Source organism: Mus caroli, unplaced genomic scaffold (assembly GCF_978045245.1).
Source record: "Mus caroli unplaced genomic scaffold, Mus_caroli_1 scaffold_8, whole genome shotgun sequence".
Classification (NCBI taxonomy): domain Eukaryota; kingdom Metazoa; phylum Chordata; class Mammalia; order Rodentia; family Muridae; genus Mus; species Mus caroli.
In genome coordinates this window covers 109,062,443-109,089,311 of record NW_028227263.1, presented here as the reverse complement: position 1 = coordinate 109,089,311, position 26,869 = coordinate 109,062,443, and the positions used below count along the sequence as shown (strand labels likewise).

Genomic DNA, 26,869 nt, shown 5'->3' with positions numbered 1-26,869 from the left:
GTTCCTATAGGGTAGGCAACAGCAAGGGACACCCAAGGAGAAGGGTGGCTAGACGGGTCAGGAGGCCCGTGGTGATGCTGGCAGGGCTTCACAGCTGGGAAAAGATAGGGGTCCTCCTGTTCTTCCTTCTCTCCTCTCCTCTCCACTCTGGTAGGGCCAGGTCACTTGAGGGTACAGAAGGCATGGAATCACCTCCCATGCTTTCCTGCCATCCGACAGTGGGTCATAGAGCTGTAGTGCCAGCCACAGTGGACAGTGTCCATGCTTCCCCTTGCAGTGGCTCAATTTTGCATTAGAAGGAGGAGGAGGAGGAGGAGGAGGAAGAGGAGGAAGAAGAGGAGGAGGAGGAAAAGGAGGAAGAGGAGGAAGAGGAAGAGGAGGAGGAAGAGGAGGAGGAGGAGGAAGGGGAAGAGGGAGAGTAGAGATGATATTTCACAGATCAACCAAAGAGGGAAACAAAGGGGAAGGTATTTAAGTTATTTTAATATCGAGTGTTTTTCAAAGCTATAAATACATATGAGGGGACTAATTGTAAACTTCGCTCAGAGACTCAAATCCAAATTCATGTTGCCATGCAGATTCAATGATAATAAATTACATCCTTCTAAGTAAAGCGTGCACTGTAATAAAACACCCACCCTCGAGAACTTAGAGGCCCGATCCCAGCTAAAAGAATTCATGGCTTTGGAATTCTGAGTATATATATTATTTTCCTGTCAGTTCTCACAACTTCTCTCAATTACTGATGTTCTCCACATAATGAATTTTCCCCGGTTTGATGTGTGATTGCGGCTATATTTTTATCTATATGTTTTGTGGTCCCTGTACTTAAGCTTTTTTGCTCACAAATCCTTTATTAAAAATACTAAATTGTAAGAAGTATATTCATATTTCACTCCGTGTCCTCTACAGAGATGTGGTTCCCCGAGCAAACACAGCCGCACAGGAAAAGCCTCTGTCAGAAAACGCGCACAACCACAGATCTAACTTTGGGTGAACCAGCTCCCAAGCAACTCTGCTGGGATTAGATTTCTGAGACACCTGTGTCTGCCTCCTAGAAGAAAGTTACAACCATTCTTGCATTTTCCAAATCAAAACCGCAGGTTAAAGTTTCACTTTAGATAAGACCCTAAACCAAAAGCCATAGACATTTTACAGTCAGCAAGATTCGTACTGAGACTCCTGACAGTTGTGTTTGTTTAATTAAAATCACACAGGTAAGAAGCCATGTGGTATGGCTCACAGCTGTGCTCAACACCCAGGAGGCTGAGCACAAGAATTGAGAGTTCAAGGCCAGCCTGGGCTACTCAACCTGGGTTACAAAGTGAGACTCTGTCTTTAAGAAGACACTGACACACTGGCCTGGTCAGCTAGAAAGAGAAATGAAGGGAGGAAGGCGCAGAGGAAAGGAAGGAGGGAGGGAGGAAGGGAAAGAAAGAGGGAGGGAGGGAGGAAGGGAGGGAGGGAGAGAGAAGTGGAGAGAGGGAGAAAGGGGGGAGAAATAATAAGAGCTACAACTCAGTATGCAAACGTATATTCTCTTTGATATCAGCGTGTCATCAGACCTTAATTTGAAATGGAAAGGCAAGATAGAAAGAAAAACCTCACTATCATAAGACGGCTCAGGCATAAAGCCAGGTAATAAGATGACAGAAAGACGGGGACCAGAGACCCACCATGTCCTGGGGGTCTCAATGTTATCAGTCTGGAACAATAAGAGGAAAGCTCAAAGCTGAAGTCGGGCCCATGTAAATGAGCATCTCTTAAAAAAAAAAGAAAAAAAATCCTTCCTTCCTCCAGGGAATAGTCACAGTGGCCTGGTCAGCGAGCAAGCCACTGACCTTTGGAAAGGGGGAACATAGAATTAAAGCTGCCAATAAGACGAGACAATTACTCAACAGATTTCAAGAGCAAATGAATACATGGGTGAGTAATGGGGGCATTTGTCAGCTGCGGTCAGCAGGATAAATGAATCTGATATTAAAATTTGGAGGGAAAATAACGGATGTGACCCCTCTGTCAAATCAAATCAGCATATATGTCCCGAGGAGCCCCTCTGTGCTGGGACCAGGATGGGTGTCACAGGTGGACCCAGGAAAGGATGGACACTCAGGAAATGCTCTCTCCTTGTGACCAACCTCCAGCCTCACTGGTATCAGTGAAAGGCCAGGCAAGGAAACCTAGATCTGTACCCTGGGAACCATTCTACTGGGAAGAGTCCTCCAGGAGTCAGAAGACAGGATTCTCCATCCCAGGCTCTGGGACCACCAAATGTTCCCAACCTTGGCAGACGATAGGCAATACACTTCCCCCCTTCTCCCCCCCCCCCCCCCATCTCATTAAGAGGTCTGAGCTGTGCACTTGGCCTCAGGGCGAGTGCGAATACATGACTCAGGAAACATTGCTTATGGCTTCCTAGTGAGTAGGGCAAGCCCGAGACATGTCTGGTGGGTGTGGAGCTGGGTTGTGGAGCAATCTGCACTGACCCTGCCTAAGAGCAGCAGGTGCTCAGCGTTCAGTGTGCTGACCTCCATTCCCACAGAGAGCTTTGTTCATTCACGCACCTGCAGGTCCACCTGCACACAGGAGTCTAAGCATCCTCTGCTTAACTGGTACAAATAAGGGAACAGCAATCACAGAAGAAGGCCCCAGGGAGTCTTCTTGCTTTCCCTGTCACCCCAGCATGGCCCCCTCCTCCTGACAGGCATGCTCTGTACTCCCATTCTATATGGTACCTTCTACTGCCCTGACTGAAGTGGGCACATACACTGTCCAGCTCATCCAGGGAAAACAGAGCCCAGAGAGAGGGAGAGGTGAGACCCCTGCCTGCCTCTGCATCAGGCCTTCCTGATAACTTTCTTAGGAGCTTACTTGACATGCTGCAGAATTCAAGGGGACAAACAGGTTGGGGACAGAGATCTGGGGACAGAGGTCTCCAAGCAATCCTGGAGACCCAAGGACAAGAAGCTTCCCCAAATCATGTCCTCTCTGACAAGACATCTGTGCAAAGATGGCATACCTGGCCGGGCAGTGGTGGTGCACGCCTTTAATCCCAGCACTTGGGAGGTAAAGACAGGCAGATTTCTGAGTTCAAGGCCAGCCTGGTTTACAAAGTGAGTTCCAGGACAGCCAGGGCTACACAGGGAAACCCTGTCTCGAAAAAACAAAACAAAACAAAACAAAACAAAACAAACAAACAAAAGACATAACTGCCCAGCAGACATACCTTCAAATCTAGAGTGGCCATCATCATCATCATCTGGCCCTAAGCTGCCCACTGCCCACTGCCCGCTGTCTTCCAGTGTGGAAGAAAGCACAGGGCACTGGTTTAACACCCGTGCCTAGTATGTGGGAGCCTCTGGGTCCCCATTTCCATTCTGTCCAACCCTCAGAACCAGTTTTCTTTCTCCACTCACCTGGTACCTGACGGCCTTCAGAGCCATCTTCAAGGTCAAAAACCTTACTCCTCAGAGTTCACTGCCCTCCCCTTTGACTGAGCCCACAGCCCAGCCCAGTTCCCCTCCACACACACACTCTGTAGACCCCACCACCGAGGGAGAAAGGCAGAAACAGCAGGTTAGAGCTGCAGACGTTCGCTTCTTCATCTACAGAATGGGTCACCAACGCTAGGTTTTTCCCCCTTGCAGGTGCTTCTGAAAGATTCCAGTGAGGAACATACAAGAGCATGCTCCCTGGAAAGTATCTACTTAGTTGTGCAGGTCTCGGCTCCTATCTGCTCCCGAGAGGCTCTGCAAAGGATCTACAAGTGACCACAGGTGGTCCCAGTGACCCTGACAGTGACAGTGACATGGGGTGGGGGTGGGGCCGGTAGAAGGTGACATGGGAGTGCTATGCAGAGCTGGCCAAGTGGGTATCTCAGACGGTGTAACTGGTCCTTGGGCCACTGAGTGCTCTGAGAGCCTGCATGAGACTCAGCTTACTGTTGCCTGCCCAGGAGGGAAGGAGGGCAGCACCATCCCTCCAGTTCCCACCCATGACTGATGGAGATTTCTCTGGAGGTAAGAGTTTCCCCACACTTCTGGCCTGTTCCTGTGGCAGGCCAGACAGAATCCAGGGCATAGACTCAAGACTGATGGCAGTGTCTTCCAAACCTGACTAACAACGTGTCCAAATCAAACAGACCACAGGACCGTGGACAACTCCCAGACTGCTTGTTCCCCAGAGAGGCTATGACCCAGCTGACCACAGAAACCCAGGCAAAGCAAATACCTCTTGGAGATTGCCCTGAGGCCGTTCTGCCTTCTACAGTTGTCTGTGCCCTTCATCCCCAGTATCCTCATCACAGCTGTCTCAGGCACTGGCATGCCAACCTATCAGTCAAGTAGAGCTCTTTGAGAACAGAGGTCCTGTCCTCCCGGAGTTTGAGGCACACCTGGGAGGTGGATCACAGGCTTGATGACAATGGGGACATTAGGAAAATACTCGGTACCCATCCCAGCAAAGCTGGAACCCCTGGGAAACCAACAGGGGGACCTTCTAGATGCTTTAAAATGACAAATAACCAGAGCGTAATACCCAAAGGCATTCGCTGATGAAAACTCTATGTTCATCAAACCTGGTAAACCAAGCCACCAAGCCGCTGAGCACTTCTGGGTTTTGTTTTATTTCTTTAGTGCTGGGAACTGAACCCAGGATTTTAGGCATCCTGGGCAAACACTCCACCACTGTGCTAGTCCCACACCACCCTGATTATCACTAGTGAAGGCCAGGCAGGGGCTCTACCACTGAGCCATGAACCAGACCCCTCACTGGGGGATTCTAGGCAGGGGCTCTACCACGAAGCCACACCCTGGCCCTTTGAATATCCCTGATAACTGTAGCACCCACCAGGTATGAAATAATCCTCTTTCTTCCTGCCTGTCCAGTTGTGAACTACATGCAGGGCTGTTCTCTGCACATGGGCAGCTTTCTGTTCCCCAGGCAGGCACTAGGAACAGCTGGGGATGCAGGAGCACCATCTTGCCCTCCGGGAACAGTTCAGGGAAGGCAAGAGCATCATGGGAACAGATTAGTCTCACAGCAGCATAAAAAGGAACTCTTCAGTCTGAGCCCCCGAGGAATTTGCCTGGAGGTGGAGACAGTGTTGACATTCTAGACAGAAGGCATGGCACGAAGAAGCCTGAGGAAAATGGAGGGCACGTGTGGTACATGAAGACCAGCTACTGCAGGTCATGAGCGGGTGACTCCCGGGATGCAGTCTCATCCTTAATTCTGTGGCACCCCAGACTAGAAAGACACAACTTCTCCCAAGAGTGTCCCCACACTGAATTCTGCTCATTTCTTCCCTCAGTGGCTGTGGGGCCCTGGACACCCCACATTCCTCTCTGCAATCTCTCAGGTCTTCCAGGGAATCTCTTTAGGTCTATGCATGGTTAAAAGAGACTAGGACTCAAAGGTATAAAACCTCAAATCCAAGTCCTAGGGGCCAACTGTGATGCTCAGCTGGAGCATTCTGCGTGTGGCCATGGCCTCACTCCCCCTCCTCAGGGCTGGCAGGCCTTCACCCTTTTGAGGAACTGCAGAAGAGCAGTCCAGTCCACTCCAGGGTGTCTGAGATGTGGGCTCCCACATTTCATCATTAGAAAACGGTGATGGTACATGAATCCTAGTTTAGAGTGACTTCCTCTGTCTTACCCCCAAACCTACTTATTAGAGCAGAGAAAAATATTGTATATAAACAGTTATTATAAAAAATTATTTGTATAATGCACTAGAACGTGTCCTACATCTTTATTTAGCATCCTCTCCAGGAGTGCATCTCACTGCCTAGTACCTTGACGCTGGCTTTGCAGAGCCCTCTATACACATCTCTCTTAAGCGTGCAGGGCTGGTGTTACCCAGCAAACACCAGCACCTGGCAGGGACCTGACTGCACCCAGCCCAGTAATTCCCATATTCCCCAGGCTTTTTTTTTTCCTCCAGCATCATACATTACATTTAAGTCTCTCCAGCAATACAAATTTCAATTTGGCCAAGCTCTTTAATATTAATAGTTGTCAATCCAAATGCAGAGTGCATAATAAAAAATTTAATCGAAATGAATAGCTCACATATCCCTCTACCTCCTAAATATAGTCACCAATTAGAAAATATATATATATAGTTATATAACTTTGCAGAATTAAGGCCACCTACTAAAGACTACTACTTAGGGCTGAAGATACAAAGCTGCAGACTCCATCCTGTTCATTACTATTAGGGTGTTCCTTTCTTCACAGGCACAAACTGTGAAAACAGAATTCACAAGCATCAGTTCAGAGGAGACACTGAAGCTGAATTATAAGCACAGTTCTCTGTGATGATCAAGCAGGGTTTTTATAGTCCTTGAGGGCTTCCCAAGCCCAGCCTAACAGAAGGATGGTAAATAAGAGCTTAACCTTCACTGCAGCCCCATTTTGCAGATAGCACAACTGAGGCCAGAGAGCATAGTGACTTGTTTAGCAAGCCAACGCTAGGCAGCCCAGGCCAGATGGATTTCTCACTGAGGGCAAGATGAAAGGCTAACTTTCTACCATAATAATTGGGGTGTCCCATGGGTAATTTCAAAACCATAATTCTTGGGCAGGGGAATCCTCCCAGCAACCCAGCATGTTATTAAATAGCCTACCATGTTGAATGCAACATTTTCTATTTCCGCAGATACAGAAGCTGTCCTGGCCTGGCAGAGAGATTTGACCAAGGTCACCCAGCCAGTTAGTGGAAGAGCTGAAACCAGATCACACCCTCCTGGTAACACACCCACAGCTAACACACACACACACACACACACTCATGCGCACAGACTCAAGCTCTGCTCAGTTGCAGAGTACCCTGCTGGGCACCCGGGTATTTCTTCTGTAAATTACTCCAGGCCTCTTTTGCGAACTGCTCTGGGCTTTGCCCTCAGCTACATCAAGCAGGAAGTTTAAATGAAATGGCTCCCAAGTTCCTTAAATGGTTTAATAAAACATATAGTGACTGCAATGTGCAGTTTATAGTGGCAAACTATTGCCCCTCAGTTGGGAAAAATGACCTCCAGTCGGCAATATTACTTTCAGCTTCATGATTCTAGTCCGCCGATGGCCATTCTCTCAACCCAACGGGCAATTCTTTTCCATAACAAGGCGGGCTGCTGCAGCCACTGTGTGTGCCACTGCAAAGGTGCAGGCCGGCAGTGAGCCTCCAACAGCCACTGCTGGGAAGAGACAAAAGAGAGGGCAGGCACTTGATAGTGACACAGGAAGGACAGACAGGAGGCCACTGGAAAGAGCAGAGATGCCAAAAATAAGTGTAGGGAATTCAGAGTGGCTTAAAGAAATTAAATATACCAAACAGAAAGCTCTGTTTGTGTGCATGTATGTGCACGTGTGTGTGAGCATGTGTGCATGTATGTGCACATGCATGTGTGTTCAAACACATACATGCAGATTTTATGTATGATATCCAAGCACATGGTATACATATGTATGCGTGCCTTCCCTATTTGGCATCGCCCACAACATTGAAATGGTCAAAAGGTAAACCAGAGTCAGGGGTGGAAAAATGGCTGAACTCCAGCAATCTTGACATCTGTGACCATAGGATTTAGCAAATGCAAGGAGGGTAGATACGAATTTCTAAAAGCCTCTGCCACGTTAATAACAAATAGCTATTAATAACACGTCTAATAGCAAATGCCATTTCCGATATTTGGTGCTGAAAGGTTCTGCCTCGTCTAAAAAGTTCTGGAATTTCACTGCCAGGAATGGATGACTTTTATCCTGAACTGTGCATTGAGACGGATTCTTGGACTCATTAGTATTATATGGAGAATTAGATTAGACATTTTATGATTTTTCAAAAAGGCCTTTTTTGATATAAAAAGCAGCAATTTCCTTTTTTGACATTTTTCATTTTTAAGGTAATAAAAATGGCACATGTGTACTGTGGCATAATGGATTAATTAAGGAATATTATGTTTATTCTAACCCTCAACCAAGTTGTACATCTTCATAACTCACTCATAAAAATTAATGCATTATCTTATACCCTGTAATGATAGATCTTCTATTTTTACCAAAACTGCTCAGAATACGTAGTTCTAAATTGGATTATTCTGAGAAATCGTGGATACCATATTCTGATATCACCAGTCCAAAATTATATTGTTATTTTAAAATGTTACAGTATTATATATAAAAATCCAAGCTTTCTCTCCGCTGTGACTTCAAACTGTCTGGGTGTTTCCCCTCCATCAAATGAAACTTCTCCCTCCACCTGCCCCCAGACGCTCTATCCCATAGCTCCTCATTCACAATGGATACGTTGTTTCCAAAGAAACACATGCGTAGCATCAAAGAATCACTGGACAGTATTTTTTGGCTATTTCTTTGTGTCTTGATGGTAGATGTGAATATAAAAGAATATTCATGCAAGATTCATAAAGGCCCCAGATTTCTAAATCAACACATGAAAAAAAAATCCCTAAAAATAATAATGTCCAGATGTTGCTTATTTAAATGAGCTGTTGCCATTTAATGTTGCCAATCACAAAAGTGAAAGAATTTGTGAGTTCCAAGGTATTCATCATTTATAAAGGATTATACATAATTTTATACCAAGGAAACATTGGGTGATTAAAATAAGCAATTTCAATAAATATGACTGATTCCCCTCATGGAGGCTACCTTCCTAACCTTGGCCTTGCTCACAAAACCCACTCTGCAGATTACTGCAGGCTCTAGGCCCACAGTGCAGTTTACTAGCCCCCTAAATAGAGATTATTTTTAAAACACAGCTTCAAAAGTGGGTAGACACTTCATAATTCTGTAGGTATATCTCTCTCTCCTCTCCTCTCTCCTCCTCTTTCCTCCCTCTCCCTGTCTCTCTGTCTTTCTCACTCTCTTGATCTCTCTTTCTCTCTCTGTGAGTGTGTGTGTGTGTGTGTGTGTGTGTGTGTGTGTGTGTGTCTGTCTGTCTGTCTGTCTGTCTGTGTCTATGTCTGTGCTTCTCTCCCCATCTCTGGATTAAAACTGCATGCTTTAATTTGGGGGTACGGTTTTGGTTGGCTTGGTTATATAAGACAACCTCTCACAACATATCTCCAGCTAGCCTGGAAATTGCTACATGGCTCATGTTAGCCTTGAACTTACTACGTGGACCAGAATATCATTTCTCCTCCCTCAGCCTCCTAATTGCTGTGAGCACGGGTGTGCATCAGCATGCACAGTGTCGTACCTCTTCTTACTGGTCAGAAAATGAGGACCAGAAACTCAAAATGTTTAGCCAGGATCTCGAAGCCGAGAAGCAAAAAAGGAATGGAGAATGTGGCTTTCTGAGGTGGATCCCCTGAGTTTCAGTGTTAACTAGGATCCAGGCCCATCTGCCTGGCTGTCCCCGAACCCAAGTACCTACATGCGGGACCTGGGGATGTCCCTCCACCATAATAGGTTCCCTGGTCCCACATCCCTCAGATTACAAGCAAACTTTTTTGGAATGAGACAAAATGGCAGAGTCTGTGAATTGTTCCTACAAAGTTTTGATGGCTCAGGCCTACTGCAAAACAAACAAACAAGCCAGAGTTTAGGAACACTCACTCAGGAGAACACTGAGAGACCTGTTCTCAAGAGACTGAAGAGCAGTTCATCCTGGTATTGCTAAGAGCTGGATTTGAGAAGTCCTGACCACTGAGAAGGTGTGGTCCTGAAGTTAAGCTATATGCCCAGGCCCGGTCTAACCTGGACCTTCACTGGTCCTCTGAGAGAAAGGCCAGGTACAGCTCCTTCTGCACAGCTGCTACTGCAGGGCCTGGCCCACAGGAATGGCCTTGGGGACATCACCTAGGAGCCTCGATACAACCAAGGACATGAGGTTGACTCAGATTTTGTGGGGATATGAAAAAGTGTAGTGGAATTCTAAAAGAAGGGCAGACGTCTGCGGTGTAGGGACACCTCACAAGGATACTGTGCGTTAGGGCTCCTATGTCCTGCCTCTGAGCCCCATACATGCTTTACAATAAACGTAGGCAGCCCTTCCCCACAGCTCTTTCTTAGCCTGAACAAAAGGGCTGCCAGGAAGAGAGCTACCCCAAGCACAAGGCCACTTCTTTACCCACACTGTCACCACAGTCCCTACAAATTCTAAGCTAAGATCTGCAGATCGAAGAGAGAGAAATCAATTACATTCCTGCATGACCCTGAGAACAGAGTGCAGATCTCCCATGGCAGAGCTGTCCCTGTGTTTATGTTTAAGTATAACATAAGTCTACATTATCCCCAGATGCAGTCCCATTCAAGAGCTGAAAGAGGCTTGCAGTTGATGTTTTTAAGTGAATGATCTCCTAAGAAATCACAGGAAGGTAGTCTTTTTGATCTGATGTAAACTCCACGCACCCATACCATCACCAGGTATACTAAGAAAGTTTATAATCATATGCCTGCCCGCAATCACAGTAGAATCTACAACTCAGTCTTTTTGTAAATCCATCTAGTTGTAAGATGAAGACAGAACTCAGCCAACCAAAGGGACTATTCAGGGCTTCATGTGGGACTGTACCTTGGGACATGTCCGATGATCTCTAAGGCAGAATCTCAGTTTCTAACATACAGGGCACATGACACAGCTCTGGCCACTCGAAGGGCCTCAGCCCTGACTCTGGACATCTCAAGACTTCTTCAGTCATCTTGTCTTTGCTGATCTCTGCATCCACCTCTCCTGTATGAGGTCAACACCATTTTTGCCTGCTCAATCTTAGTTCACATCCCAGGAGCTCTGAGCACTACAGAAGGATAATGGTCAAAGCTAAGAAATGGCCCCATCCACTCTTCCTGCCCCTAGTGGGCCAAGCATCACTTAGAGGACCACAGACCTCCCTTGGTCTCTCTTCTTTCAATCAGAGATTCTCCCACCCCAACCTTCAACCCAAGCACCCTAGGTGACTAGAGAGATAAACTCACTTTACCATTGCCTCTGCAAGAGCGTGCTTTGATGAACTAATTCCTGGCTTCCCCCGGGGAGGGGGGGGGGTGGTTAAGGCAAAAAGAAAGCCACCAAAACAGAAACTGGACCCATCCTTCTCCCAGGATGACATTGAGAATCAACACAATCAAAGTTCAAAAAACGGGACTTTCCCAAGAAGAGTTTCATCGGCCAGGCTCCCCCAAGGAGTCTTGGGCCAGTGAAATTTTGACCAAGAAAGAACAACTGCAGTGACTTTTCCTGGGACATTCATTAGCTCTGAGCTCTGTCATCAGGCCCAGAGAGCAGGCCAATGGACCTGGATGAAGACTGTCGTCCACCACGGCCCTCTTCTACCCTGCCTCCCCACTGCTGTTCCTTCATCCACAGCCACCCCAGAAGGCAGCACCAGAACCTCATCTCTGAAATGGGATAATGACAAGACTCATTTCATGAGATCATTGCAGAAATTAAATGAGATCATGCATATAAAATGAGGACAGTGCTTGTCACTCATCGTCAGCAGGCGCCAGCAGCTGCACGCGTTGGGTTTTGCCAAGGGCTGATCTGCCCAGTACCAGACCAGGCTCTGTGGAGGCTTCGCAATGGGTGTAAGCAATCAGGCGAGAGGCCACAGAATCCAAATCAAAGCACATACTGTGGGGTGGGAGGGACAGTGGCCACATCTGGCAACAAGGATGACCAAGGGTCCCGCTTGTCTCTCAGCTGCAGCATCCACGATCCCCAGTCCCATGACTGAAAGCCTCGCCTTTAAAAAACCCAAGGTTTTCAAACATTTTTTTTTGTTTACCCACAATTCTCTTTCCAAAGAAAGCTTACACAGACAGATGTCAAGCAGGTGGCCATGAACTGACCCTGGAGGGAGAGGAGAGGGAGGGAGCGAAGTCCTAAGGGAGTGTGTATTGTTTGGCATGGTCCTAGCCATGTAAAGATCAATGACTCAGTCCCCAAGAGAGTGGAAAAGCCTTCGCTGGCTAAGGCTCAGAGGGATGGATGGCGAAGCCTTCCTTGGGTCCAAGGATGAACGCTCACAGCGTGCTTAGAAAATGTCCACCACAGCTTTCTCTCCCTGATACTTACAGCCCGAAGACCACTCCCCTGCAGGAACTGCTCATACTGAGATTAGCCAAGACTGTTTCCTTGTGCGCGATAAGCCTGCCTCTCTGTTCAACTGTATGTAATAAATGCACTCAGCTTCATGGGCACTGTGGCTTTTCCATCAGAGAGCCCAAGCCATCCAATTCCAACTCTTCTGAGTCCATGTGCCTGACAATTCTTCATCCCCTCACCTCCTCTAGTTAGAGTCCTAAGATGCACACCATATCTTGGGCTCTCAATGCCACTCCCTATGTTTAAGGATTATCAACAGTTGGTTATGTTAAATCTCTGTTCTCAAGTGTGAGCCCCAGGCCTGCAGCACAGACATTGCCTCAGAACTTACTATAATTTACTCTGAGACAATTCAAAGACCCAGCCCAGAGTTTTTGAGTCTGAAAATTTAAACCAATGCCTAAAGCTGTTTTTTGTTTGTTTGTTTGTTTGTTTGTTTGTTTGTTTTTTAATCTCTCCCAGGAAATTCTGATACCTGTTCTAGTTGAAGGTTCCCTTTACTGTCCTGGATGCTAATATCTTAGCTATATATGACCAGACTTTTCCAGGTCCAACATTCCCACAAGGTACTTTACAAGTTGATCTCCTGAATGATGCCCAAACATGAGTTGGTCTTAAAGTAATCTGAGCATTTCTAAACTGGCCAGGGTTGAGAAGAACACCAATTTAGGACCTTGTCACTCAGGTGTGGTCCAAGGACCAGCAGCACCAATGTGGCTTGGAGCCTGTTAAGAATCTCTGCCAACACACACACACACACACACACATACACACCTGTATCAAACTTTATCTACAACTTGCTGCTATTTGTGTTTTTGAGACAAGGTCTCATCTCATTACATAGCCCAGGTTGGCCTCAAACTTGTACCAATCCTCTTCTTGGGCTCTTGAGTGTGGAGATTACAGATGTGCACCACCACCCAGACCACCCAGATCCTTCTATACTCCTGAAAAAAAGTTTAGATTGGGTGGTTCTAACTCTTCAGCCTTCAGAAGGACTCCAGTGGCTGTGATGACCGGCCCCTCTCAAGGCCACCAAGGCTGACAGCAGTGGATTGAAAATTGAGTCAGTTTCTTATTCCATGATCAGCCCTGTCCCATACACACAGCCTCCATCCAAGCAGGATTGCCTCCTCCTCTCCCAGACTTTCCTACAGCTTTTCATCCCTGTACCCTCAGAGACAAGGGGTGGTGGCTGCTCTTCCTATGGCAGCAGAGCTGATTGTTCAAGGCCCTAAAGCCTCTTCTTGGTGATGGAGTCCAGGTAGTATCTGGAATGTCACATTTAGAACAAAATATTGTTCTTAGGCTTAAACACACACACACACACCTGTAGGGGAGAAACAGAAATACAGTAAGGGTTGTTTCTACTGTATACTTAGATTTCTTTCTGCTATTAATATTGTCTAAGGTTATATTTTGTAAAGGTACAAAAAAAGTTTTCTGTGGTGTTGAACTCACTAGTAAGAGCATGGTTTAACACTATGAACAGTTTTCAAACATGAAGCAGTCCACATACATTAACAGGAGGAAAACGTCATTGCCTTCTGTCAGTGTCTCAGGGGATGAATATGACTTAGGGACTAGGGGACATTCAACACAGGGGCTCAGCCCCCGGCAGATACGTGTATACACATGTATGTACATACATGCATACACACATGGACATACACACATGGACATACACAGGCACACACATGTTGTCCACCATCCCAGCTGCGGTCCCTTCCCCTCTGAACAAGTCTCTCAATCCGGGGTCCACATCTCATAGTCTAAGGCTAAGCTGCTAGCTAGCCACTAGCTAGCCAAAGAGGCTGAAGGGAAATGGCAGTCAAAGGCAGAGACAGCAGAGCCAACAGAGGACAAGATGCTGCCATGCTACTAACTTCCAAGTGAACCACCAAGTAGAGTCCAGCACCAGACAGAGATCCAGTCTTAAGCCATACATATTCAAAGCTGATGGAGAAGAGAATACTATGCATCCCCCTACTTAACCCATCTGCTAGGTGCAGGCCTGTTCTTCCAGTAGCACTGCAGCTTTCAAGGATGAAATTCAAACTCCAGCATCTCTGCTGCCTTTTCTGCAATGCTCTCACACACCAGTACTATCACATTATCATCATCCTACAAGTTCAATCACATTTACTTAGTGCATGGTACATTAAACCAGAAAGCCGTACAGCTGGACTTGAGACCCCAGCATATGAATCCCACTGTTGAAAGGCAGTGGTCACCAGGGAGGTATCACCTGTTCTGAGAGAGAAAGAGAGAGAGAGAGAGAGAGAGAGAGAGAGAGAGAGAGAGACAGAGAGAGAGAGAGAGAAGAGAAGAGAAGAGAAGAGAAGAGAAGAGAAGAGAAGAGAAGAGAAGAGAAGAGAAGAGAAGAGAAGAGAAGAGAAGAGAAGAGAAGAGAAGAGTGCAAAACTCCCTTCAATTGTAGCAGTCACAAGATCAACCATTCCCTGGGGCCCTCTCAGTACTGGGTGTGGATAGACTAGTTTTGAAATACATACAAACATGTGGAACCAACTAGGTCTTCTCTCTGTGAAGAAGGGACAAATAACTTGTCATGCTTCATTCTTTATGTATCAAGAAATACCCGAAGGCCCCTAGTACTGAGTCCACACATCCTAGGGATGAAGAGGGTGGCAGGTGGGAAGGGCTTGGATGTGGAGGAGAGTACCTCATTCATAACAGGTGCCACAGAGGTGCCTGAGGGGGTCTCTTGGGAATGAGAAAGCACATTTTTTATGAGGAATGATAGTGGTGCATGCCTGTGATCAGCACTCAGGAGGCTGAGGCAGGAGAATGCCAGTTTGAGGCTAGCCTCCAATAATAAGATCGTTAATAATAATAGCAATGTAATAACAAGGACTCATCTGAATCAAAGCCTAATCCCAAAGAACCCAACATGACAGGAAGCATCTTCACATGTCCCTGGCTTTTTCTTCCCCAGTTATGGAAATAAGTCCCTTCTCTCAGCGAGAAGCTGCTAAATTGTCCAGCATCCCTTCTGGCCAGGAGGAAAGACTGAGTGGTAGGCAGGCCTGCACCCCAGTGCCAGCTCCCTCAGCAGCGCTAGAACAAGTTGGGCACAGGACAGGGTTGAGAATCCACGAAAGAACCGGAAGGTCTATAATAGGACTAGGGCCTGGGACAGTGCCTTTCTATCATGCCTGAGCTCATTCCAGCAATGGCACAAATATATTCCCTCTGAGATCTCTCTCCCTCCCTCTTTCTCTCTCCCAACAACATCATATATATATATATATATATATATATATATATATATATATACATGTATACACACACACATATATACAAATATATATACACATATATATGTATATATATATGTCATTGTTATATATGATATATATATATATATATTTCCGGTATCAAGGTTAAAAACAAAAATAAGTTTATCCAAGAACCTGAGGCAGAAGGTTTAGAGTTGGTGAGTTTAAAGCTAACTCAAACTCTAAAATGATATCCTGCCTACATAAATAAATAAAATGACTCCTACTGTCACACTGCTGTACTCATAGGTCGGTGCATCATTCGGCCCTCAGCAGAGAAACTTCTCCTTGCTGTAGATGGGAAATAATAAGAGACCCACAGCTGGACAATGTGCAGAGAGTGAGAGACCTCCCTGGGGCCCCAAACGAGGCACTTTTATCAAATCCCTCCACTCAAGGCTCAGAGGTCTATGTGGAAGAGGAGACAGAAAGTCTGTAAGAGCAGAGGTGGTGGGCAGCTTTAAGGGAACAGCATTTTTCAGCCACAACGGAGTTGACGCAAATATGAACTCACAGAGACTGACCGCACGCCCAGGACCTGCACACGCTCAAGTTGGACAAAATTCCCAGCAGGGAAAAGAAGAATTAGGAACAAAGTCTCATCCTCCACCAAGAGGTTGTCTACAACAGATAGCTGCCAGGGAAGGGAAATCAGTGCTCTTAAATGGAATGGCAGTGGGTATAGCAAGTGCTCCCTGGACAGGCCCCGCCCCAGGCTTAGTGGAACATCACAAATCTGGATTCTGTGTTTTGTTTTGCTCTCAGCATTTCTGTTTTTATTTAATTTTTTTCTAAGAGAGAACAATGCTGGAGTAGGAAGGGCAAAGAGGATCTGGGAAGTCTTGGGAGAGGGGAAAGAATCTGATCAAAACATATTTATGAAAAAAAAATGTTTTTTGAGACAGAGTTTCTCTGTATAACAACCCTGGCTGTCCTGGAACATGCTTTATTGACCAGGCTGGCCCAGAACTCACAGTGATTCACCTGCCTCTGACTCCCAACTGCTGAGATTAAAGCCATACACCACTACTAACTTGCCAAAAAAAAAAAAGTTAATTAAAATTGAAAGTTGCCTAGAAAAGCATCTTTTGAATAATAATGTTGAAAATCAAAAGCAATTTTTGAATGATAGTGTTTAAACTTGAGCAGTGCATAGTGAGCCAGCCATTGCATCCTCTCAGTAGTCAGTTATGTCTTTCCGGTGTACAGTCTCTCTTCACACGCCAGTCTCTTTCCCAACTACCCATCTCTGCCATAGTGGGGAGAGCAGCCATAGGTGAGGTGGGAATAAATACCACACTCTTTTGGTCGATAAAGCTGCAGTGACAGAACGCTGAATTTGTGCCAATAAAACTTTATTGATACACTGACATTTGAATTGCATACAATTTTCATGTATGCCGAGACTTCTTAATAAGTTGAAAAGTAACAACTTTTACCAAAGACGGACAAAACTGGGACCTTTATGTTTTGTTGGTGACAATGTAAAATAGTGCAGCTGCACAGGAACCCTATGGGCCATTCCCTAAACAGTTGAAAATATAATTATCATATAAACCAGTAACTCCACCTTTGGCTAAAAGTCCAAGTGAAACCCAACCACGTCGCAGCATTGACTCATAATAGCCATGAAATGGGACCAACCTGAGTGTTCACTGAGGGACCAGCAACATGCGGGCTGTGTCTGCAGTAGAGCAGTAAAAATAATTGATGTCGGAGAGTCAGAGAACCCCTTTGTGTTTGTAATTAGGGAGACCCCCCCCCAACCCCCACCCCATACTTTGTCAGCACTCACTCATCAAAATCAAAAAGTTCTGGGGGTGGGTGGTGGGAGTGGTTGGAACAGTGTTTGGTACCACTAAACCAAATGCTTTAAAATAATCACAATGGAAGCCGGGCACAGTCACACAAGCCTTTTACTCCAGCATTGGGGAGGCAAAGGCAAGTGGATCTTTGTGAGTTTGAGGCCACCCTGGTCAATGGAGCAAGTATTGGGCCAACCAGAGCTACAGAGTGAGATCCTGTCTTAAAATAAACAGACAGACAAATAAGCAAATGAATCACAAAACGGGAACCTTTTCTGTTAGGTATTTTCCACCTTAAACATTAAAAAATGATCAAACAGATAGACAGCGCATCCTGCATGAACCTTGTGTTACAATGGACCAGTGCTCGGCACAGGGGCAGAAAACGGGCCCAGAACACACTCCTCCTAAAGGAAAGAAGTAGAGAGGTGTCAGGGCTATCTGTGAGGAGAGTGATCAGGGTCCAGTAAAGATCATTCTAAGGTGTTATTACATCTGTGAAGCAGAGGCGCTGGGTGAGCTGGCCATACACACAGACACAGAGAACATGCCTGGCCCTGTAGTTTGCCCCTTCTGTCCTGCCCAGGAGGTCCAGAGTCACTCTGCCCATGCATGCTTACCAGCATGGGGGTTGCATCAGAGTGCCCCATGGGCCAGAGGCGGGAGGTCGATTCAACCACCCTGGCGCGTCCATGGCTCCTCATGGAGGTGCACCCTGCCTGGGGTGGTCAATGATCTTGTCAGGGACAGAGAAGTTCAATGACTACAAGGGTGAGTTTAATTATACGTTGTCGCTGACTAGCGGTGGTTACGATGGTACAATTATACATGTAATTTATCAGCAAGATACTTGCATACATAATAAACGAAAAGCAAAATGTGAGATTTCAGTGGCAGCTAAAAATATGAACGTGGGGCTGTGATGTGGAGTGGAGCAGACGCGCTCACACGCGGGTACAGGAGCCAAGCTCCAGGACTTCCCCTCCCTCCCAAAAGCAGGGACAACTCACCCACTGCGATGAGGACCACATGGCTTCTATCCCAGGAATTCACTCCCCCAGCAGCCAGCAAATCCCAAACCCCCAGTGGTGTGTCAACAAAGCTCCCTCACAAAGGAACTGGATGGGAAAGCTGGCTTAAGGAACTCACCACCCTTCCTGATGTCCTCTGAACTTACTAACCAAGGTCCCCAAGGGTGTTAGGGAGACCACATGCCTGCTAATATCCTGGGGATCCTAGCTTTGATGGGAGCCAGAAAGAGCTTAATTTTTCAGAAACGGTTTAGAAGTTTCGTTATTCTTATTTAAGCCAGAAGAAATGCAGAGATGACCAAGCAGAGAAAGCGAAAACAATTGATGTTTCACACATTCACTGTCTACTTTGAGCTGGACGTTGTGTTAAGTACATGGTATAGTATAATCCACGGCAGGACATCAGTGTTCTTCCCAATGTAGAGATGAGAAAATGGAAGTATAAGCCACTTGGTACAGGTCCTGCAGCCAATGGGTGGTAGAGCTAATGTCCTGACCTGGAAAATATGATTCCCAAATTCACCTGTTTGTGCTGGAACTCCAGGCCTACTGTGAGAACTAATGGGTGTCACTCTTCTCTGTTATTTTCTCTCTGATGCTCCAATGATGATCACAGTATAATAACTTGAAGTCACCCATAGGGAGACCTGGGCCATTCTCATCACTGGGATGACACCTCCTAGTATGTGAGTTCATTGACCCACTGGACCTGATCTTGAGAATATACCATAAGAATATCAATCCATCCTGAAGATGGCTTGACTCTACAGGGTTGGCTGACCAGTTCAAGGAAATGAAGCAGAGTAAATTGTAAGGAGACATCAAGAGCCTCTACAAATATGGAATACACACAGTTATAGTCTTAGCCAGGAGACAGACATCACACAAGCGCACAGTCTTCTGAACCTCATGAACTACCTACTCTTTGAAACACATCACCTGCACCTACTTAAGCTATTCATCCATTTACCCATCCACTGGCCCATCCACCTATCTACCATCCCCTGTATCCATTCACTCTCTCTAGTGCATATCTTTCAGCATAGTGATGTACATGTGATCTGGGAGACCTTCACATATGTGTTTTTTTCTTGCAACAACATCTTTCCACTTACAGAGATTGCCTTACATACTCTTAAAAATATTTTCCTTTACTTGGAAAAAATAATTTAAAAGAAGAGGTAATAAGATTTCCTGGATGGCCCAGCGGTGATGGCACATGCCTTTAATCCCAGCACTCAGCAGGGAGAGGCAGGCAGATCTCTGAGTTCCAAGCCTGGTCTACTAATTGAGATTCAGGTCAGCCAGGGCTCCTCAGAGAAATCCTGTCTCAAACAAACAAACAAAGAAAAAAGTCTGACTGCCCATTTTGAAGTTTAAAAAAATAATGTTTAAGAGGTTAAGAGGTCAAGTGTTAAGAAATGGTAAAAGTGTATTATTTCATTCGGACCAAAGCTCACTGTTGTCATAAATTTATGTTGAGACTTGAAACAATATCTCATGGACCCACCTATCAATCCATTCATCATTCATCCATCTACCCATGTACATAACCACCCATCCCTCTATTCATCCATTCTCCTTCCCACCCATTCATATATTTACCACTCATGCATCCATCTACCTAGTCACCCATCTATCTATCTATCCATCTGTTCATCTATTTATTTGCCTATTCATCTACCTAACACTCACCCACCCATCCATCTGTCCTTCTATACATCCACCATCTACACATCTGTCTACCCACCCCTCCACTGATTCACTTAAGCATCCATCTATCTAGTCATCCATCCATATAAACATCCATTCATTCACCTAACCATCATCCATCCATCTATGTATCTACCTATCTAGCCACCATCCATTTTCCACTATTAAGAACATAATATTGGAGGCTAGAGAGATATAGCTCAGTGGTTAAGAGCACTTCCAGAGGTCCTGAGTTCGATTCCCAGCAGTCACATGGTGCCTTACAACCATCTACAATGTGATCCAATGTCCTCTTCTGGCATGCAGGTATACAGGAAAACATTCATATGCATAAAAATAAATACATAAAATATTTTTTAAAATGAAAAAAAAATACTATTTACCAAGTACCATTCCAAGAACTAGAGAAATAACACTGAACAACACACAAAATACCCTTAGCCTCATCAGTTTTACCCTTCAGAATGAGAGACAGACCAGAAATGGGTAAAGATTTCAAATATCATAATGCATTTGAAATCTTCCCAACACAAAGGTAAGTTAGCTCCATTTGCTCATTTGTTGTTAAAACAAGCAAGGATGTCTCATATGGAAAATGTTAATGGTACAGAAATACACTCCAATGATGCAGAATCGTCTGAGGGTAAATATTGCAGCAGTGTTTCTCTGACAAAAGCTTTACTCCTCATCTTCTCGAGCCTTGATTTAAATATATACATGTATGTGAGTGCACACGTATCAAGATTTGAGTATTTCAATATAATTTTTGTATTCAAAATACTTTCCTGATTTCAGTTGATTGCAGATTTCGAGTCAATGTTGCAGTAGTAATTCTTGTTCCGAATCAAAAATAAGACTCTCTCTCTCCCTCCCTCTCTCTCTCTCTCTCACTCCCCCCCCTCTCTCTCCCACCTCCAGTCCTAAACAACCCCAATATTCAAGTTACTTTTCAAACTGAGTAGTTCAAGGGACAAAGCCTGTTTCTTCCCATTTATTTTCCTGCTGAGGCTTTGTGGGGGGGCTGGACTGGGACTGGGGGTGAGGATTAATGGGAGAGGGGGTGGATTGAAATGCTGGCTCAAACCTCATCACAAAGGCACCCAGGATAGAAGGACAACCCTTCTCAGTTGGATTTGAGTGTGTAATTGTATGAATACATCTCTCCCCGACACTACAATAATGTCATCCTTGGTTGACACAGAATTTAAAGTCCTTTGAAAAGGTGGAATGTTATCAGTCACGAACGTGATTATAATGGGATTTGAGTGGAAGAAGCTAAAGATTTGGGCCTTTGCTCTGGTCTGGCTCTCTGGCAGAGGAGGCAGGAGAGAGAAGAAAGAGAGCTGTATTTCAGCCAAGCAAAGGACACTCCGGGTCTACCATCTATGAGTCCCTTTTCCCAGAGTCAAAGATAGATAAGAGACACCTGAGGCTAAAGAGTCCCCTCTGGAGCTCTCAAACACTCACAGGGGTCTGCTTGTATGTCGACCACATGAGATGGATGGGCATCCAATAAAACCTAATTAGATTCCCAGGGAACATGAGGACATTTCTGGATATGTCTTAGTTGTTCCAGTGAGGGAAAGGCTTGTGCTCATGTCAGGACAAGACCAGGGATGTTGTGAAATATTCTGCTGTAGGGACAGCCTCCTACAGTTTGAAATTATCTAGTTCAACATGCTAATAGCACCAAGTCCGAGAATCCTCATGTCAGACCCAAAGAGCTTTGGTCATGGGTAGAGGTAAAGACAGGGGGCTTGAGAAGAACATCCTGGGACATTTGTCTGATGCTACTACTTCTTGCTTTGCCACCTCTCCCGTCTGCCAGAAGAGGGGAGCAGGTGATCAAAGAGGGGACCAAATAGCAGGGGAAAGAAAAGCACCTTAGAACCAAATTGCATAGCCTTCTGCCTTCTGACCTGAAACACTTTCTTTATTGAAATCAGAAGGAACCAGAGACCTGCCAATGTGTGTTGTTTCTTTTCTTCTTCTTCAAGGCAAAGCAACCCCCGACCCTACAAAAACAAAGTAATCTTCCCGGCAGATCACTGGGACTGTCACGCTTTCAACTGACAAATCACGGCGCTGCCTACAGACCCGGAATTCGCCCGTCACGTCCAATCACATGCCCTGGATTACTAAGGCAAAGAATTGTGAATTTCATTAAATATGTTAAAGGGGGAAAAATCAGCTTTGAAAAATAGTAATCCTGTCTTTCAACAAAAATATTATAGGAAGCTATGAATTTGGTAGATCCGAATAGGATGTTGGTACATGTTTTACTAAGGTAATATAATGGCACACTATTATTAGATCACATTAATCATTACTGTGCCAACGGCACTGACAGCCCGCTGAAAAGGATTGAAAGGCCTGGTAATGGATATAAATTACCCATTGTGTGATAAAAGGATTTTTACTAAGAAGGTAAGAATAAAACAGCAAATTTCTAATATAACTGTTGTGTAAAAACCAAAATAAAAGTAATCCACGGTCAGTAATATCCACAAAATCAGAAGTAAGCACTTTCCCCCAATGAGATAAAGTCACAATAAAAAATACATATATTCAGTACAATATAAAATTAATTTCTGAGTGCATAATTCCACTATCAATTTCCCTTGGTTTATAGAGTGACCTCAGAGGTGCATGGCCAGAAGAAGGTGGGCTGGACTAATTAGAAATACCGGGGCCACCTTAAATGGAGCCAGCACAGGCATCATGGCCTGCGACATTCTTCTGCTTTATACAAGTTTGTATGAGCTTCTGTGTAGGGAAAACACTCCAGTTCTGAGCGACTTGGGGCATGGTGTCTTGGGGCTGAGATGACAGAGATGACACTTCTCTGGGACAGATGTCCCCCAACTTTGGGCTAGCCACCAAGTTCCATAGGAGTGTCAGAGAAAGTGACTACAGGTGGTGCACACACAAGGCCACTTGACTTCCAGCAGCCCCAGCTCACTAGTCCCAAACTGCCACAGCTCAGATGCCTCATAACCGTGAATGAAGTGGTCCTTAATGGACTATGCTCGGCTGGTGACTCCACTTGGGCTCCAGAGGCATGTCTGCTGAATACATATGCTCATCCCACCCAGAAGACCTGAATCCCAGGCCACCTTCCACAGTCCACTACAACCATCTGAATACAGACAGAAGAGTTCACTTAAGGATTCTGTCTCAGCACAGAAACCTGTGACAATCCCCTCCCGGGGAAAAGGCAGCCTGTATTTTCCCAGACTCACAGACAGACATCCCCCGCCTTTCAACAAACTATAAAGCTGCAAAGTGATGTTGGTCCTTACCAGGCAAGTCTTAAAGCCACGGAGTTCCGTCTTGGGTGAAGGATGTTCTTAGAGCCGTGGCATTCAGGAACTGTAAAAGTAAGTGCTGTTAGAAATTTAAAATGACAGTCTTCAAGAAGATATATAAACAGCACCCATCTGGGGGCATCTTGCTGAGCTTTTTGGAAGCCGGACATATTTGCTAGCCCCACTGCCCCAATTCGTTGAGCAACTTGCCAAACAAGAGCTTGTGTGACCTTTGTAGTGATGAGCCAAATCTGCTCAGCTTGTTTTCAGTGGGGGGGAGACGCCACCTGCAGAAGAGGAGGAGGCAGGGCTGCTAGCCATCTCTTCTCCAGATAGGACAGGAGAAGAAATAGAGCAGAGAAGGCTCTCGCTCCTCCTTGGCATCCTTAACCCAGGGAACCCTGAAAGTTCTTCTCGCTTCTCTCTACGCTGCTCCCTACAGTAGACCAAACTCCCATACACACTTCAAGTGGCCAAGTCTGTTCAGTGACAGAGGAGGAGAGAGTGTTGAGTCCCTGACAGGACTGTGCCCCAGTGCAAATTAAGGATGCCATGTTTGGCATCCATCATCTCTGCTGAACCAAATCCAAAACAGTGGCCCAGTTAGCTCACTAAGTTTCTCACTCTGCATCACAAATGTGTTCCTTCCCCATCCAGACGATGTCACCCACCAGAGTGCTTGGTTCATGAGACATAGCCCAGCGAGCCAGTGAGGATGCTCATCCACAGAGGCGCTAGAGCCACTGGCTGGGTACTAAGGGGGACCTGTAGTCACCAGCCCACTCTCTTCTACAACACACTAACTACCATCCTATGGAATCATCATATGGGGTAAGGGAACGTCCTCGTGATAAATGGCATTTCACTCAGTCTGAGGTTCCACATTTCAATTAAAGAAGGAGAGTTTCCCACGGATTTGAAAGCACTGGTCTGCAAACAAAGATCACAGACAGATTCAGAAGAAGAGAAGTGACAACTTTGGCCCAGAAGGCTCTGATATTTGGAGTGTTGCAAGCGAATACTGCATCTGACTGATTGACTTCTGGCCACTGGAAAACAGTCACAGGCTGCACTCTGGAAGCATTTCTTCTGCTCAGGATTGAAGACCAGCAAGGGCACAGCTATTGTGGTAAGGGTGTTCTTTTGTGGGAGAGAGAGGTTGACTTGCTTTGTTTTTGAGATAGGGTCTCCTTATCTATCACAAGCTGAGCTGGGAATCCCTGTGTAACTTTCCTGGTTAGTTTTTGGGGTTTTTTGTTTGTTTGTTTCTCAGCCTGACATAGGCTAGGATTATCTGGGAAGAAGAATCCTCAGCTGAGAGGATGCCTCCGTCGGGTTGCCCTGTCAGCAGGTGTGTAGGGCATTTTCTTGATTAATAACCGATGTAGAGAGCTTAGGTCATCAGGGACGATGCCATCCCTGGGTGGATGGTCCTGGGTTGTATTTTAAAAGCAGGCTGAGGAAGCCAATAAGCAACACTGCTCCATGGCTTCTGCTGCCATCCCTGCCTCCAGGTTCCTCCCCTGGTCTCCCTTCAGGACTGCAAGCTGTAAAAAGAAATAACTTTTTCCTTCCATGGTTGCTTTTGGTCAGAGTTTTATCACAGCGATAGGATGCAAAGCAGGACAGAAACCCCGGCTGTCCTCTAAGTCACACTGTCCTGCTTCTGCTTCCCAGGTGTTAGTACTAGAGATATGGACACTACAAACTGCTTCTGTACAAACATTTCTATCTACTTATCTTGATACAAGGCTTTCGGTCCAAGCCACCTATAACAAGGGACAATCCCTCAGGCATGACAATCTAACCATCGGAAAACCAGCACTCAGGCATTAAAACAATGACTCAGTTGTTAAAGCACTTGTCCCACAAACCTAAGGACCTGAGTTTAATTCCCAGCACCCATGTTAAAAACAAGATGTGGTACGACACAGTATAATCCGAGTGCTAGGAATGCATAGGTAAGAGGATCCCTGGAACTCAACTAGACTAGCATACTCAGTGAGCCTCAGCTCTCAGAAAGAGACCACGACCTCTGGCTTCGATGTACACACACATGCAGCTATGCAACACACACGCACACGCGCACACATGCACACATGCACACACCAATGCAGCCTTTCATGTTGTAGTTTGTGTGACCTTTGTTAAGCCCAAACTGTAAGATTCTGAGCCACACAGGCTCTACAGATCCTGCTGCCTCGATCTGGGCTCCCTATGTTGGGGAGGGGTGGTTGGAGCAGTGTGCAGACTAGAGTTTATATCCAGGCTCCGGCTTATGACTTGCAAAATTCTAGGGCTATTCCCCAGGGACTGTTCACTTAGAAGCTTTGTAAATTCTCATGACAGGAGAGCACCGAGAGGGAGACTTCGCAGGGAAGTCCCACACCAGTTTGTCCTCCGGCACTGAGCCATTGATCAGAACACCCCTGTCTCTCTCAATCTACGAGGGGAGGTGATGGGAGCAAACTGCCAGGTTCTGCATCGTCAATTAAGAAAATGCCCAACACGGCTTTGGGGCTATGTTGCCTCCGTGACTGATCTGGAGTTTGTCCAAAGGCCGGTAGCCGGCATGCCAGTGGGCAGCTGCCAGGTAAGGCAGGGCTGCAGGCATAGGACAAGAGATTGAGTTAGCTCCATTCCTGCCTTTCTGAGTCTGTCTCAGAGAGGAGGGGCTCCCCGTGTCTGATGTCATTAGAGTCATTGCAGGTCGAGGAAAGGGACAGCAGTAGACCAGGGATGCCTTCTGAATCTAGGTAAAGAAAAAAGAAAATACCACCATAGTCTTTCTATCTGCCTCAGGGGGAAAAGTGCTGTTGGGTGCAGATGAAGAGCATTTACCTTCAGAGCTAGTCTGGGGGTGCAACCTGAGGCTTCCCCAGATAGTCATTTGAGTCCTGCTTCCGTACTGCTGAGGGGGCACCTGGGAGGCTGCTACTGGGAAGACATTCCCCACAAGCCTTATTTGGTGCAGCCTTCACCAAAACAAGGGAGGTGGCAGACTGCAAAAGCAACAGAAAATGGGGGCGTGACTGAAGAGGTTGGGTGTACAGCAGCTGTTCCACCCAAAACAAATGACTGTCATAGGTTGATGTTTTCAGTGCCCCAAATCTCACCTACACTACAGGGAAGTCAGGTATAGGGCAGGGATAAAGCATACACACAGCCAACCTCTGCACAGGGATCAGTGTGTGAGCAAGTTTAAGAGAGCTAGTCTCCCAGATGTAGATTCCCTTCTGACCAACCATTGTGCTCCACACCCTATAGTAGACAAGCAAGGACAAAAAAAGGGGACCAGCAAGTCTTTCATGGGACATAGGAGTGGCTTATGGAATGAAGAGCTGTCTGGCTGCACAGGTATCCAATCCAGGGTTGTCACAGGGGAGAAAACAGAAACAGAGCAGAGTGAGCCCCCGAACTCTAGAGACAGGGATGCTCTTGAAACAAATGGAGTGACAGACTCCATTAAGGCAGCAGCTGTATGTGAGGGGTGTGTGAAAGCTGGTGGCTGCAACTTTAAGGAAAGAAAGATGAGCCTATGGACCAGGCAGGCACAAGCCTAGCAGTGCAGAGTCTAAGGAGAATTGAGAATTGGGGGCTGGCCTCAGCTACCTAGTCAGAATCTGTCTCTAAACAGATTCTGTCTC

The 26,869-nt window shown here is 46.0% G+C and overlaps 1 protein-coding gene across 4 annotated transcripts in view; it reads right to left on the bottom strand.

The window, feature by feature from the left end:
* The window catches only part of Znf536 (zinc finger protein 536), a 458,344-nt gene that overhangs the window by 378,358 nt on the left and 53,117 nt on the right, over positions 1-26,869 (bottom strand). For all 4 annotated transcript variants that reach the window (XM_029479861.2, XM_029479862.2, XM_085841877.1 and 1 more), the window contains exon 2: positions 23,217-23,286. The gene's annotated coding sequence lies outside the window, so the exon portion shown is untranslated. The remainder of the gene's footprint in view (positions 1-23,216; positions 23,287-26,869) is intronic.